At 41.8% G+C, this 15533-nt stretch overlaps 1 pseudogene; it reads left to right on the forward strand.

Annotated features, from left to right (window-relative positions):
* Positions 1-879: 879 nt before the first annotated feature.
* On the forward strand, positions 880-997 carry LOC126476249 (5S ribosomal RNA; annotated as a pseudogene).
* The last annotated feature ends 14536 nt before the right edge of the window (positions 998-15533 follow it).

The raw sequence follows: 15533 nt of genomic DNA on the forward strand, positions 1-15533 counted from the left end.
CTATGAGCTATGAGCACTTGTTCAGTAGATGAGATGTGTTTCACTGTAGCGAAGATGACCAAGTGTTCATAAATCTTAGGGTATGCACTTTGGAGCCCTTATTTATGGACATTTCTTTGTTGTTTTGCTCCATACTAACACCTCTGGAAGTTGCCTTCCATATACTCTTAGTAACAACAGTGCCGGTACCTGTATTCCACTACCAGAGGTATCGGAACGATTTCCGCTTATAACTTTCGACTTCGTCGTTTCCAGATAGGATCTCTTGCCTCACATTGATGCATTTACCTTTCTCTACTACCCCTGAGAGTTGTACCATCTTCACGGAATCACTGTGAATGCAAGAAATGCTTCAGTGATGGCGATGATGACACAGGAGGGAAATTGCACGGTACATAAACTAAAGGCAGCACCTCTTTTATTTAGTGAACGGTTCAAGATATCGATACGCAATTTTGGCAAATGTTAGCAGGCTGAGGGGCACCTAATATTGTTTTATGGGTAATACTCTTAACTAGTGTCAAGTCTGACACTAACTTTGCCACATCCAAAGTAATAGGGTCGACCACGCGCTGAAGTTGGACAAAAGCACAAGAAAATGATGGTGACTCTTAACTACAGTCAAGCGAGATACTGAAACAAGTATGTTTCTTTAAAAAATTAATTAATTAATTAAATGTCCAATAAATATGCTCGGAACGCAAGACTAACCGGCCGAATTGGATTATTGCGATGTAATCATCTCCAAAAGATGCTCCGATGCTAAACTTCACCGTAATACCATGCCTTGCTACTGTTTACATGATTTCACAAAAACTGTTCACTTGAACATAAGTACGTACACCCATTCGAAATAGTTTTCCTAAATCCCCCCTAATAGGCAACGGCCTTGCCGCAGTGATTACACCGGTTCCCGTGAGATCACCGAAGTTAAGCGCTGTCGGGCGTGGTCGGCACTTGGATGGGTGACCATTCAGGCCGCCATGCACTGTTGCCATTTTTCGGGGTGCACTCAGCCTCGTGATGCCAATTGAGGAGCTACTCGACCGAATAGTAGCGGCTTCGGTCAAGAATACCGTCGTTCGACCGGGAGAGTAGTGTGCTGACCCCACCCCCCTCCTACCCGCATCCTCCTCTGAGGATGACACGGCGGTCGGATGGTCCCGGTAGGACACTCGTGGCCTGAAGACGGAGTGCTTTAAATCCCCTCTAATACGCTAGAAGTCTGCATGTAGGCCCATTTATAACAATGGGTAGCTGACACAGTATCTATGTCACATAAAGTGAGGCAAGAGAAAATACATTTTATCGTAGTAGCCCTGGCCTATCATCTTGCTGTATACATTCATACTCCTGACTGGCGGAGTTTACAGCAAACAGCCTTCCAATGTAAGTACTTTTCTTGGACAATTTTGTAAAAAGTTTCAACGTCAACATTTAAGAACGTTACTGTACTTTACTTTTCAAGAAACTTTGAAAACTTTTAAAAAAGTACATCGTTGCATTAAAAATATCATGCTTGCTTAATCATTTCGGTTGACTCAAGAGTTAGCAGTATTAACAACAGAAAAAAATTTCATGCCCTCCGCCAAGTATCTTTTGCCGAAAAACTAGTTTTGGTATCTAAGCCAGTGATAAAATGAAACGGGAGTAACTTTTAAATGATGTGTCTTGTATACGCGTGAGATGGCACCCTGGTCCGCTGTGTTTGTTCAAAAATGGCTCTGAGCACCATGCGACTTAACTTCTGAGGTCATCAGTCGCCTAGAACTTAGAACTAATTAAACCTAACGACATTACACACATCCATGCCCGAGGCAGGATTCGAACCTGCGACCGTAGCGGTCGCTCGGTTCCAGACTGTAGCGCCTGGAACCGCACGTCACTCCGGCTGGCGCTGTGTTTGTGTTTGTGGCTTAGGGCGGTCACCGGTAAAGTTATCAGCTCCCTTGCAGGTATTAGTAGGAACGCAGGAGGTTAAAATGGAATGAAACAAAGAACAGTAAGGCGTACACAAATACATAGTCTCTTCCAGCCTCACTCCCACGGTCATTCTTACAGTCACATTATGTCTTATCCCTTAAATTAGCGTAAAACCGATCAGATGAATAGAAATGGCAATTAAAACACAAATAATACAAAAGAAAGCTAAAATAAATTCTCACTGAAGTGCGACTGATTGATCACTGGGGAAAAAAAGAAACGTGGATGGCCAGTCACCCTGGTGATGCACCAAAAATTTCCCCCTAAAATTTTAGGCATCAAATCAGACATTTCACAGAACCTTAAAAGTCGTTCCACGTTCGACTATCAGTTAAAATAGAGGACCAGTCCATAGGCAGGCCGGCCGGAGTGGCCGAGCGCTTCTAGGCGCTACAGTCTGGAACCGCGCGACCGCTACGGTCGCAGGTTCGAATACTGCCTCGGGCATGGATGAGTGTGATGTCCTTGGGTTAGTAGTTCTAAGTTCTAGGGGACTGATGACCTCAGAAGTTAAGTCCCATAGTGCTCAGAGCCATTTTTTTTAGTCTATAGGCAAATGAGCAGCTGCCCTCTTGTCAGAACAGAAAACACAGTTTCCTAACATGTGGTGCTTTGCGATTTCTACGCGATCAGCGCCACACATTGGAGAGTCCTCTCGTCGGAGCAAGGGCTGTGTCATATACGAAGACGAGTGACAGGCACCTCATCCCGTCCGCGTGACTGGAAAGAGGTACCCCATGGCCGAGTTTTTGACTTAACTAGTCGCAGCTCACTGTCTATCATATCTAGCCACTGTTCCCATCGGCGCATGGTGCCTCTACCGCAACAGCGGGGTGATCACATGTAGGGGGATGGCAGATTGAACTATCTGAAGATTACGACATGCGTCCCACTTCGTTTTCCGTAATACCCTTGTACCCTGGCACCCAGCAGCAACCCAAATACTCCACACCGTTTGTAGGAGAAGGTGGACGTCCTGGAGATATTGGACTACTTTATATGGCGAATACAAGTGTTGTAGAGAGTGAAGGGCGCAAAAGGAGTCAAACAGAGGAGGAATTTAGCGATCGCAAGACATCTCATCTGTTCCAACATCCATAAGATCACGTATAACTCTACATCGAAGACAGCGAAGCAATGACGCAATCGGTACTTGAGGACACAATCAGGGAAGACGAGAGAGCAGCCAATAGAGTCCCCAGTCCCCCTGTTTAGACCATCCGTAAATACAGCAAAACAGTTGTGGTGTTCATTTAAAATGTGATGAAAATGGACAAAGAAATGGAAGCTTAATGTATTTACTGGAACATAAACAACCCATGCTTATGCAACCAGTCATCAAAAGTATTTTGGGACAATTTAAAAATGCTTGCTAATAGTAGTTGCGAATATTAACACATTACATTTCAGTCACTCGAATGATATGCATGTCGACGAAAATCTCGTAACCGGTTGGCCCTGACTAGTATTAGCACGCAATCTGAATGCATAAAATAAAAATAAAGAATGACAAGGAATTTCCATTACACAATTGATTAATTAAGTCCCTGCAACTATAAAAGCTACGAAACAACAACAAGTGTGTGGTAGTGTGACTCAACGTACATGTATCTGGCTCGGTTCTTTCTCAATACGATAAAATATTTTAAACACCATTCAATGAACTAATTGAAAAACCAGAAATACTATAACTTCACATAGAAACCAGAATTACAAGTCTAATAAATGAACACGAGCCAGATGCTTTGTTGACTGTACCTGTGAGCAAGAGGGATTGTCATTAAAGAAAACTGTAATACCTTTTTACCTCATTATATATTGACGAAAATATTCCATTACACCAGCATCATAAATCAAAAGCCCATCTCCTTTCTCAAATATATTCTGACAATTGCAACTTCTTCCATCTATACATTAACCCAACCGAACAGCGTCTACTCTCTCGCCCAACAGAACAGCAACAGCCCTCGACATCCTCTGAACTACTACTGCGCAGTGGAAGCGGTGGAATAATAATCTTTGGCGCAATCTCTGACGCTGTGACTTAGTGTAGCCACCTTTCATTAGTACTAACAGCTTGTCGACTGGGATTTCTTATCTATTTGATTGCCGTATTTTGTGTTTCTGTTCTTTCTCTTATTGACATTAGTAAATAATTCTTGTCCATTGTGGACGTATTATAACGCTCCAACCGTTGAAATTTAAGGTATTTCTATAATTAATCAGCTGCATACAGCTGCTTTTATACGAGTTTATTTTTCCATGATAACTTTTCGAAGTGCCTGGCATCGCACCTTCAGATGCTTACATTTATGTATTTTCATATCACCGCGAACATTGTTTATTTACCAACGGAATTACAGAATTCTGCAACGCAAGTTTTTAAGACACTATTCTAAAATGTCGTAAGTAAATAAACATTGTTCTGATTCGTAAATAAATGTGAAAACCTGCAGATAAGGTGAACATAAAATGAACGTACCTCATGGGTAGAATAAAATTCTCGACTACAGTAGAAATATCTGACAGCTATGCACAACGAACCTAGCTCCGCAATAGCCTTTTCAAATTAATATGCCACCCAGCACGTATGTGAAAATCCTATGGGCTTAAAAAAAGCATTGCCAATACAGTTTTACAAATCTGTTAGTAACCAATAACCGAACTATTCAGATGGTTCAAATGGCTCTGAGCACTATGGGACTTAACATCTGAGGTCATCAGTCCCCTAGAACTTAGAACTACTTAAACCTAACTAACCTAAGGACATCACACACATCCATGCCCAAGGCAGGATTCAAACCTGCGACCGTAGCGGTCGCGTAGCTTCAGACTGAAGCACCTAGAACCGCTCTGCCACCCCGGCCGGCTTGTTTTTGTTCTGCGAGCTCATTATACCCGCATGTTCTTAGTCTATCTGGTTAGTTTCTTAAGTATTTTAGAATTCCGTGTATTGGGAAATTTGCCGGCCGAAGTGGCCGTGCGGTTAAAGGCGCTGCAGTCTGGAACCGCAAGACCGCTACGGTCGCAGGTTCGAATCCTGCCTCGGGCATGGATGTTTGTGATGTCCTTAGGTTAGTTAGGTTTAACTAGTTCTAAGTTCTAGGGGACTAATGACCTCAGAAGTTGAGTCCCATAGTGCTCAGAGCCATTTGAACCATTTTTTATTGTGAAATTTAGTAACTGGGCCGCGCCTGCCCTTCACGTTATGATGTACCGCCTGTCTCTGCTGCATGATATTACGAGTATAATACAGTTATACAGACTGGGCGCTTATTGGAATTCTATTTCTTCTTTTAAATCCGTAACAAAAAAGCACTTCCAAAAAGTAATGAAGTATTATTTAAGGTGCTCAGATTGTCTGCAGTTATACTTCCTTCCGGAGTATGCACTTCGTGATTGACTTTAAAAGTGGAGCCAAATCGGCCACCACAGAAAATTACTTTGTCCTTATTTCTTCCACGGGTAACATTTGCTCATAGCGAATGAACGTATTCCGAATGTGTACGCTACCATTTCAGTATATTCTGATTGAAAAATTATACCAGATATCTGTATTAATTTAATTTACTCAAGGTAATTTCCCTTTTTTCGTCGAGAATTGGACCAGACGGCTAGTTCTGAAACCCCCCCCCCCTTTTCCCTTCCCCCTCCCTCTCTCCCCACCACAACCCCCAAATGATTTTGAAATCTTTCTTAGGCAATGAGCTTAGCGCAATCTTAAGATTATATAGGAAAACTCTGTTGTTAGAGCTGGAAGATGTGTAAAGGGGGATGATTATAAGTTTACTCCTTGAAAATTGAAATATGGCTGCACACATTTCTAATATTTGTTCTGTACAGTGTTTTTTATACAGGCTGAAACCCCTAAAACTCGCACCGCAAACATTGTGGCAATGGAAAGAGCTACTGATGCGAGGTTTTCACAGAATGAATTGGTAGTCCGCGCCTCGTATTGTTAGCCAAGAAACACATTGTAAAAATACCTATAAAGTGTATTTTTTGTGCAAACATGTAATTTTTGAATGGAACACTGCCTATTCACATTAACAAACTAAAAACAGGGTAAATTAGAATGGCAGTGGTGTTTGTTGCAGGAGTCTAGTGTGAGTCGTTTACGACATAACATATTTTGAAAGGTTTCCACACCGACACTTGTTTGGGGCATTTTATCAGAGTGAAGTCCTCAAAAGTGTTCTGTAAGTTCTGGGAACATGAAAATCGGTTGGAACCAATTCGGGACGGTATTGAGGATGATCGATGACGTTTGAGAGACGGGAGAATTGTGGAGAAAGAGGACTTCGCCTTCAGCCATCCAGCGGTACGGATTTGGAGACGGCGTCTTGGCCATAGGCTTCGAAGGGAGCGGACTTCCGCTTGGACGTCGGCGGTTTAGGACGCATCCCGCGAGAACTAAGACGCGAAGTGTTTCTCTGTGCAGAATAGTGCAGAGAGGGATTTTTTTCGTATTTGAGTTACGGATTTTGTCAAAAGAAATTTGGCATCTGATTACTAACTTGCAGGGTTTGTACTGTCCTGTGGGGTCAAAGTTTGAGAAGCAACTTTCAAGTGAGATTACCTCAGAATGGGAGTGCTGTAATTCGGAGACGGCAGAACCATTCGAACTGTCGCTATTTCACCATAGTGTCACTTTCAGTGACTGCCTTCACTGTATGTGTAGGATTGCGCTTTTTTTTTTTTTTTTTAAGATCTACACGGAGAGGTCCAGGGCGGGAGACAAGCGGTCTGTATCGTAGCATTGTACCAACGGGCGTTCCATGTACAGTTCTGAACTGAGAGCTCTTTGTGTGCTCAGAAGCGAGATTTTCACCGACACTTAGCCACTTCCAACAACTTATCTAGTATTATTTATCTTGTAGTTATACTTGCGAAGTGCCGAGTATTCATCAACGTAGCCGCTGTAATTGCAAATTAGTTAATGTGCCATTCTCAGGAGTGCGTGGGTGCTCAAAAAAATTCAAATTTTTGTTATTTTTGTCAGTTGTGGGAAATATCAAAAGTTAAATGCCAGTATCACAATCGAATTATCAAATTCATTGTAGCTAGCATTTAACCTGTCCCAGCAAGATTTACATGTACCCTAGTCACTGTACAGCTTGCCCAGATGGGAAGGAAAGAAGGTTAGCGATCTTCTATGTCAGCGACGGACAAATAAGCTTACAGTGGATCTTTCATTAAAAGTACCTTGAAATATGACATCTGCCCTACAAGATCCGAATACTCTGGTAGGCCTTGTGAATGCCTGGATAGAGCATTCGTTACCACATTGCCCTTGCCACTGATCTGGACTACATTATAATCATACTCATGTAATAGGAGTCCATCTGGATAGCAGCTTGTGCAGTTATTTACACACCAGCAGAAAGCTCAAGACCTGATCGTCACAATGCACTTTGATGTGTTTGCCATGAATATAGTAGCTGAACTTTTTATGGGAATGAATCAAGGGTAATGCCTCTAATTCTGTGGCTGAATATGATCTTTCACATTGCGCCATCACTCGGCTAGCAAAGCTAATCGCCTTAATGTCGTATTTACCCTCCACTGTATCTTCCCAAATCAGGCACACCCCCAGTCCGAAGCATGACGCATCTGTCACAATGCAGAAATCATTCTGCATGTTTGGGTGGTGCAAAGTATTCGACTTTACCAATGTCTGTTAAATTCTGTTGAGTGCATCCTGACATTTGTCGGACCATTGTCATACCACATTCTTTCTCAATAAGTTTAGCAAATCAGGATCGTTTATAGATTGTTCGGGCATGAACTTTCTGAAGAAAGAGGCGAGGATGAGGAACGCCTTTAACTGCTTCTTAGTTGAAGGAGGCGAAAAATTTTCAATGGCGTTGATCTTTTGGGTCAGGCAAAATTGATGTGCCCAAGGAATCTGATATGGTTCCTTCTGAATTTAGACTTGCGCAAGTTGGCAGTAACTCCATACGCTGTAAACTTATTGAGCACTATGTCTAACAAACATAGGTGTTCCTGCCAGGTAGATGTTGTGATTAACAAATCTCCACATATAGTCTGACCTGGTGTAACAGTTCAGGTCCTGAAACTGTATCTAGCGCTGAAATAAATACTATGGCACTGACATTCAAAGAGAAGGGAAGCACTCTAAATTGGTTCAATTTTCCAGTGAAGATAAAAGCGTTGTATTTCTGTGAATCTTCTGACAGCATCACCTGCGAGGATGAGCAGCTGAGGTATATCGATGATGGATATCGAACTCTATGGAATTTATGTAACAGCTCCTCTAAAACTTCTGGCCTTGTTCTTACTGGAACAATTACTTTGTTGGTAGATTGGGCATCAAGAACAAGGCACAGCGCTTAACCTGCCTTGCCCACAGCTAATAATGGGCTGCTGTGTGACGAAAGGGAAGGTTCTATAATATGGCCTTATCATTTTATTGACCTCATGTTTGACAGCCTCCCTTTTGAACCACACAACAGAACAGGTTGCTTGGCAGTCATGTTATGCGGTATGACTTACATCCAGTACACATAATCCTTAATCGTGCCAGACTTTAATGAAAATACCTGTACATATTTCTCCAGTAACATATGTAATTCTCTTTTTGTTCCTCTGATAAGGTTTCCGCCTCATTGGACTTTCATCACAAGAGCGAAGAATCTATTTCGTTTTGCTCACTGTTATTTAGTTCAGATGCAAGCTTCGTGTACTGTGAATAGTCTTGCACCCACAGCACTCTATTCTTAGTAATTCCTTGGCACAGTCTCCTGTGTTTAGCTTTTGTCTTTGTAATATTTAAAAAAAAAACATCTTCTAGCTTTATGAGACATTTCCCATACATAGGTCGATCTTTACATCCTCTTCCTGCATGAATTCCACGCCTAAGAGGCAGGACGCCATTAAATTTTTCACGACGACAAACGTGCATTGAGCATCTCCATTCTCGAATTCTACACCTACCGTGCCTGTAACGTAACAGTCTGGCCTCTGGCACCAGTAGCACCAGATACCATGCAGTTTTGGACTGGAAAAGTCGGAATTTTTGCAGACTGTGCTGTTTTATTAAGGAAATTAGCTTCTATCACGTTCAGGCTTGCAGCACCTGCATCTAAAATCAGTGTTGTGGGATTACCTCCCAGAACTGCTTGAACAGTACCTTGTACGTACTCTGAGGAAGTTTCAATATTATTGTCTACCTCGTTAAATAACCCTTGACGGATGTCCGTCTCATCGTTATATCGGAGCACGTTTATCTGCTCATTTAAACTATTGCCCCCATTCCGTCCCACGACTGCCATCAGGGAGCTCTATACAGTCGCGTTTAGTTTGACGCCACGGACGTTGTTGGTGGTGGCTCTCCAACCACCTCGACTATCCGGACGTCTTTATTAAAATTATTCCTGTTTTGGTTTACAGGCGTACCTTGCCCTTGACTACTTTGCGACCACTGATTATTGTGGCCTTGATTTCATTGATGTTTTCTAGGTTCCCATTTCGATTATTTCGCTAACCGGGATGGTACCGATTATTATTTCATCTCTGCCTTTGAAAGAGTGTCTGTCCGCTTTGTGGACCACCATTGTTGTCGTTCTGATTTGCGTGTCCGGTTTGCGACGTGCTGCCATTACTCCGCGATCCGCCGTTACGACTGTCATTGTGTCTATGTCCGTTCTTATTCGCGGTCTGCGAACCATTGTTGCCATTACTGCTTTTCACATCTTCTGGTATTTGATCTACGGTATGGAGCACTGACAAAACGTGTTCAAGATTAAAATCAGGGACTTATTAACTTTTCCGTTATGCGCATAGCCAATTTTGCCTTGAAGGTGCATAACGCATCTTTGTGCGTGACCCGCTCGTCCCAGTATCTCGTTAAATTAATGTATTTTCCAAATTTTTCCTAAGTCTACCTTGCTTTGGATTATAAATTTCTGGGCTGAAGACCTGTTTTCTATGGCGTTGTTGTATGCCCAGTACTTAGTAGAAAAAGTCTTTTCTAATTTTTCATAATGTATACAGTTCTCTGCGGCTTCGGTAGCCTATAAGGCACCGTCTCCTTGACTTTGTGAGGCAGCGAATTATTTTCTCTGCCTGCCAATCCATGACCTGGGCAATAAGTTGCTGAATGAACGTATAAAAACTAAGGGATGGACTTGTCTTTGGTCTGGGATAAAGACCTGAAATAGTCGGTGATTTAACAGACTTTCTTCCTGAAAGATCTCCGTTAAGTTTGCACCCGCTCCCATCACATCACGCGATTGTTGTACTGCGGAGTTTACAGGCTGACACGTTTCAAAGTATGGCCCTGGGCTTTGTGGACCTGTATTGTATGCATCCTCCATCTGCGTATCGACAGTCGGTGCTTCGTGAGACGGATGTGGTATTCTTTACACCGCACGGCGCACTTACTTCGTCTCGCCACTATGGAAAATCGTAATGAATCATGTGCTTTATGTGGTCTCTTTACGAGCGGAGCGTTTGTTTTGCAGTGCCGATTTCGCCTTCGCTTCGCTCCCAGCGCGTCATATTGCGCCTTTCCACTCTGAATTTTATCTTTCTGCTCAAGCCACTTAGTGAATACGGTATTTAATTTCTCACCTTGTTCATCGTGCCGCGTTTTCAACACTTCTTTTTCTAGTTCTAAGGACAGGCTGTCGACACGTTGCGTTAATTCACGCATCGTATCTTCCATCACCTTCTGTGCTGATTTTATTGCTCCGATATATTTTGATTATTTGTTAACGGCTTCTGGTAAATCCTTATATGCCTCCTTTAGGCTGGGAATTTCAGATGCTATTGTTCCCAAACTAGTGTATAATATTTTTGCTAATTCCTCATTTACCTGCGTGGAAATTTGAGTCACCAGCTGTTTGTCCCGTCCAGCCAAGGTATTATTTATTTGAGATGTCATCGCTACATCTCTCTCAGCAATAGCAGTATTTATGCGTGAAGCAGGCGTTTCATCGCGTGCGTTAGTTGTCGTTACCAGTTCTTTATCGCGGGCGTTAATCATCTCAGCAATTTTATTGAATAGTACAGAAAAGGGATCTACGACGGGAAGAGGTATTTGCTCGGCACTTTCAATTGCTTGTGCCTGCGTATTAGCTTCTGCCTCCACATTCTGAGTATCGGATTCTGCCAGCGTCGGATCGGTACTATTGCTACCGCCTCGACGCTATTTTGCGAACCACAATCATTTGCAAATTCTATGTTTTCAAATTAATCTATCTTTGTCGTAACACAAATTGAAAATACACTTAGAAATAAAATCTCTTGACAACACACTGAATAATTAGCATAAATTCACCAGAAACTAACTACTGTATCACTGAAAAGGGCAATATGGATGCTTCAAGCTAAAACAATCCACTATGACTCGTTTCCAATTAGCATGAGCGCAGCGCAAAAGTAGCCATCTTAATATAGCGCTTAGCAACAATGCCTAGTGCAATTACTAACTTCAAAACTACTCAAAATGCAGAAAACCGAAATTGACCATGAATTAAATGCGCTACGCGTTGCAGAATACAAAAGCAAAACGCCGAGCGGTTCGCAGGTTCGAATCCTGCCTCGGGCATGGATATGTGTGATGTCTTTAGGTTAGTTAGGTTTAAGTAGTTCTAAGTTCTAGGGGACTGATGACCTCAGCAGTTAAGTCCCATAGTGCTCAGAGCCATTTGAACCATATGAATAAAAGCAAAAGCAACTGGTAACTTGTTGATAACCGTATCTTTTTTTCCGTGTTGGTCATTGGAGTCCGCTTTAATTCCTGTTACATCAGTTAATTTCATCAACGTTTCGTGTAGCCGTCCTCAACTTTCTCTTGACACCAACAGTACAGTTGATTCATGAAAAATAGAACAAACAGGCATCAATTAACATTACACAATTTTTTTGTCCGAGCAACACATTGGCCGCGCCAATATAATACTACTTGCGTTTAAAAAAATGGTATTATAAAACTTTTTAATCTCTTATGCTGGTGGCAAAGCTTCTGAAATGGTAAAATGGAGCACTGAAAATTTTTACTTGCTTAATAATGAACCTGCATTCTGACATCCAGCATTAGATTCCCATCAGACCGACGATAACGTTGAACGATGGCATTGTTTAGAGGTCAGTGACTGATCTCAAAATTACGCCGTTTGCGTAACTACACTGCCTGAATACTAATACAACACATCGGTAAAAGAGATCTTAGGGACGTTGAAATAAAAGTTTGATAAAGTAAACGCCGATTGAACACTGGTAGCTGCGGCTGTGGCCACCAAACAATTCGTCAGCAAGTGTCCTTCGCTGCAGCCTGAAAAAGTTTTAAAATGCAACATAATAAACTGAGATGTGACATTACTGGAAGAGGGAGGTAGGTTTCTTGATTCAAACACGGCTGTTATCGTAAAATTAACGTAGTTGTTTAACCAAAAGTTACAAATAGGAGAGCGACACTTACATTTTAAGAGACAGCAATCAAAAACAAACGAGAGAGAGCGAGAAGGACCAGAGCTCCTGCTTTTATAACGTCACACAAATTACGGCGTCTACCTTCAACTTGCTTTACAGAGCGTTTCTTATCAGGTTTCGATACATAAACATTTCTCTGAACATTCGTTATGTGTTGTTGTGATCTTCAGTCCAGAGACTGGTATGATGCAGCTCTCCATGCTACTCTATCCTATGCAAGCTTCTTCACCTCCCAGTACCTACAGCAAACTACATCCTACTGAATCTGCTTAGTGTATTCATCTCTTGGTCTCCCTCTACGATTTTTACCCTCCACGCTGCCCTCCAGTACTAAATTGGTGATCCCTTGATGCGTCAGAACATGTCCTACCAACCGGTCCCTTCTTCTTGTCAAGTTGTGCCACAAACTCCTCTTCTCCCCAATTCTATTCAATACCTCCTCATTAGTTATGTGATCTACCCATCTAATCTTCAGCATTCTTCTGTAACACCACATTTCGAAAGCTTCTATTGTCTTCTTGTCTACACTATTTATCGTCCACGTTTCACTTCCATACATGGCTACGCTCCAAACAAATAGTTTCAGAAACGACTTCTGACACTTAAATCTATACTCGATGTTAACAAATTTCTCTTCTTCAGAAACGCTTTCCTTGCCATTGCCAGTCTACATTTTATATCCTCTCTACTTCGACCATCGTGAGTTATTTTGCTCCTCAAATAGCAAAACTCATTTACTACTTTAAGCGTCTCATTTCCTAAGCTAATTCCCGCAGCATCACCCGATTTAATTCGACTACAGTCCATTATCCTCGTTTTGCTTTCGTTGCTGTTCATCTTATATCCTTCTTTCAAGACACTGTCCATTCCGTTCAGCTACTCTTCCAGGTCCTTTCCTGTGACTGACAGAATTACAATGTCATCGGCGAACCTCAACGTTTTTATTTCTTCTCCATGGATTTTAATTCCTACTCCGAATTTTTCTTTTGTTTCCTTCACTGCTTGCTCAATATACAGACTGAATAACATCGGGGATAGGCTACAACCCTGTCTCACTCCCTTCCCGACCACTGCTTCCCTTTCATTCCTCTAGACTCTTACAACTGCCACCTGGTTTCTGTACAAATTGTAAATAGCCTTGCGCTCCCTGTATTTTACCCCTGCACCTTCAGAATATGAAAGAGAGTATTCCAATCAACATTGTCAAAAGCCTTCTCTAAGTCTACAAATGCTAGAAACGTAGGCTTGCCTTTACTTAATATATTCTATAAGATAAGTCGTGGGGTCAGTACTGCCTCACGTGTTCCAACATTTCTACGGAATCCAAACTGATCTACCTCGAGGTCTGCTTCTACCGCTTTTTCCATTCGTCTGTAAAGAATTCGTGTTAGTATTTTGCAGCGGTGGCTTTTTAAACTGATAGTTCGGTAATTTTCACATCTGTCAACACCTGCTTTCTTTGGGATTGGAATTATTATATTCTTCTTGAAGTCTGAGGATATTTCGCCTGTCTCATGCATCTTGCTCACCAGATGGTAGAGTTTTGTCAGGGCTCGCTCTCTCAAGACTATCAGTAGTACTAATGGAATGTTGTCTACTCCTGGGGCCTTGTTTCGGCTTAGGTCTTTCAGTGCTCTGTCAAACTCTTCACGCAGTATCATATCTCCCATTTCAGCTTCTTCTACCTCCTCTTCCATTTCCGTAATATTGTCCTCAACAACATCACCCTTGTATAGACCCTCTATATACTCCTTCCACCTTTCTGCTTTCCCTTCTTTGCTTAGAACTGGGTTTCCATCTGAGCTCTTGATATTCATGCAAGTGGTTCTTTTTTCTCCAAAGGTCTCTTTAATTTTCCTGTAGGCAGTATCTATCTCACCCCTAGTGATACATGCTTCTACATCCTTACATTTGTCCTCTAGCCAACCCTGCTTAGCCATTTTGCACTACCTGTCGATAACATTTTTGAGACATTTGTATTCCATTTTGCCTGCTTCATTTACTGCATTTTTGTATTTTCTCCTTTCATCAGTTAAATTCAATATACCTTCTGTTACCCAAGGGTTTCTATTAGGCCTCGTCTTTTTACCAACTTGATGCTCTGCTGCTTTCACTATTTCATCTCTCAAAGCTACCCATTCTTATTCTACTGTATTTCTTTCCCCCATTCTTGTCAATCGTTCCCTAATGCTCTCCCTGAAACACTCTACATCCTCTGGTTCTTTCAATTTATCCAGGTCCCATCTCCTTAAATTCCCACCTTTTTGCAGTTTCTCCAGTTTTAATGTATATTTCATAACCAATAGATTGTGGTCAGAGTCCACATCTGCCCCTGGAAATGTCTTACAATTAAAAACATGGTTCCTAAATCTCTGCCTTACCATTATATAATCTATCTGACACCTTTCAGTATCTCCAGCCTTCTTCCGTGTATACAACCTTCTTTTATGATTCTTGAACCAAGTGTTAGCTTTGATTAAGTTGTGCTCTGTGCAAAATTCTACTAGGCGGCTTCCTCTTTCGTTCCTCAACCCCATTCTATATTCACCTGCTATGTTTACTTCTCTTCCTTTTCCTACTATCGAATTCCAGTCACCCATGAATATTCAATTTTCGTCTCCCTTCACTATCTGAGTAATTTCTTTTATCTCATCATACATTTCATCAATCTCTTCGTTATATGAAGAGTAAAAAATACATTTCTTAATATTAAACTTTATAGATTTATTTACACTGAGAACATTTACTCTTTATGTCTTTTAGCATTTTATTCATAAAGCAACATTTCACACTTCTTAATAAGTATCGACCAGCCACAGAGCATCCGTCTCCCCTCTCTGTCTACTTTTGATGTTAACACCGGCGTACGTTACATTCTGAATTTCCTGTCTCAGCCAGACGTGTCTCTATGGGAAGCTAGTATTTCTCTCTCCTAAATGTTAGTTTCAGTTATTAGTGTTACTATGATTGTCTCCATTCTGTGATTTTCTGAGACAGCATTTGGCGCACAGCCTCTGCGAGCCATCCCCTGGGACAGCCTTAGCTGTTGAAGGTGTCGAAAAGGAAAAGCCACCTGCACCAGTGTTCTGGTC

Source organism: Schistocerca serialis, chromosome 4 (assembly GCF_023864345.2).
Source record: "Schistocerca serialis cubense isolate TAMUIC-IGC-003099 chromosome 4, iqSchSeri2.2, whole genome shotgun sequence".
Lineage (NCBI taxonomy): Eukaryota > Metazoa > Arthropoda > Insecta > Orthoptera > Acrididae > Schistocerca > Schistocerca serialis.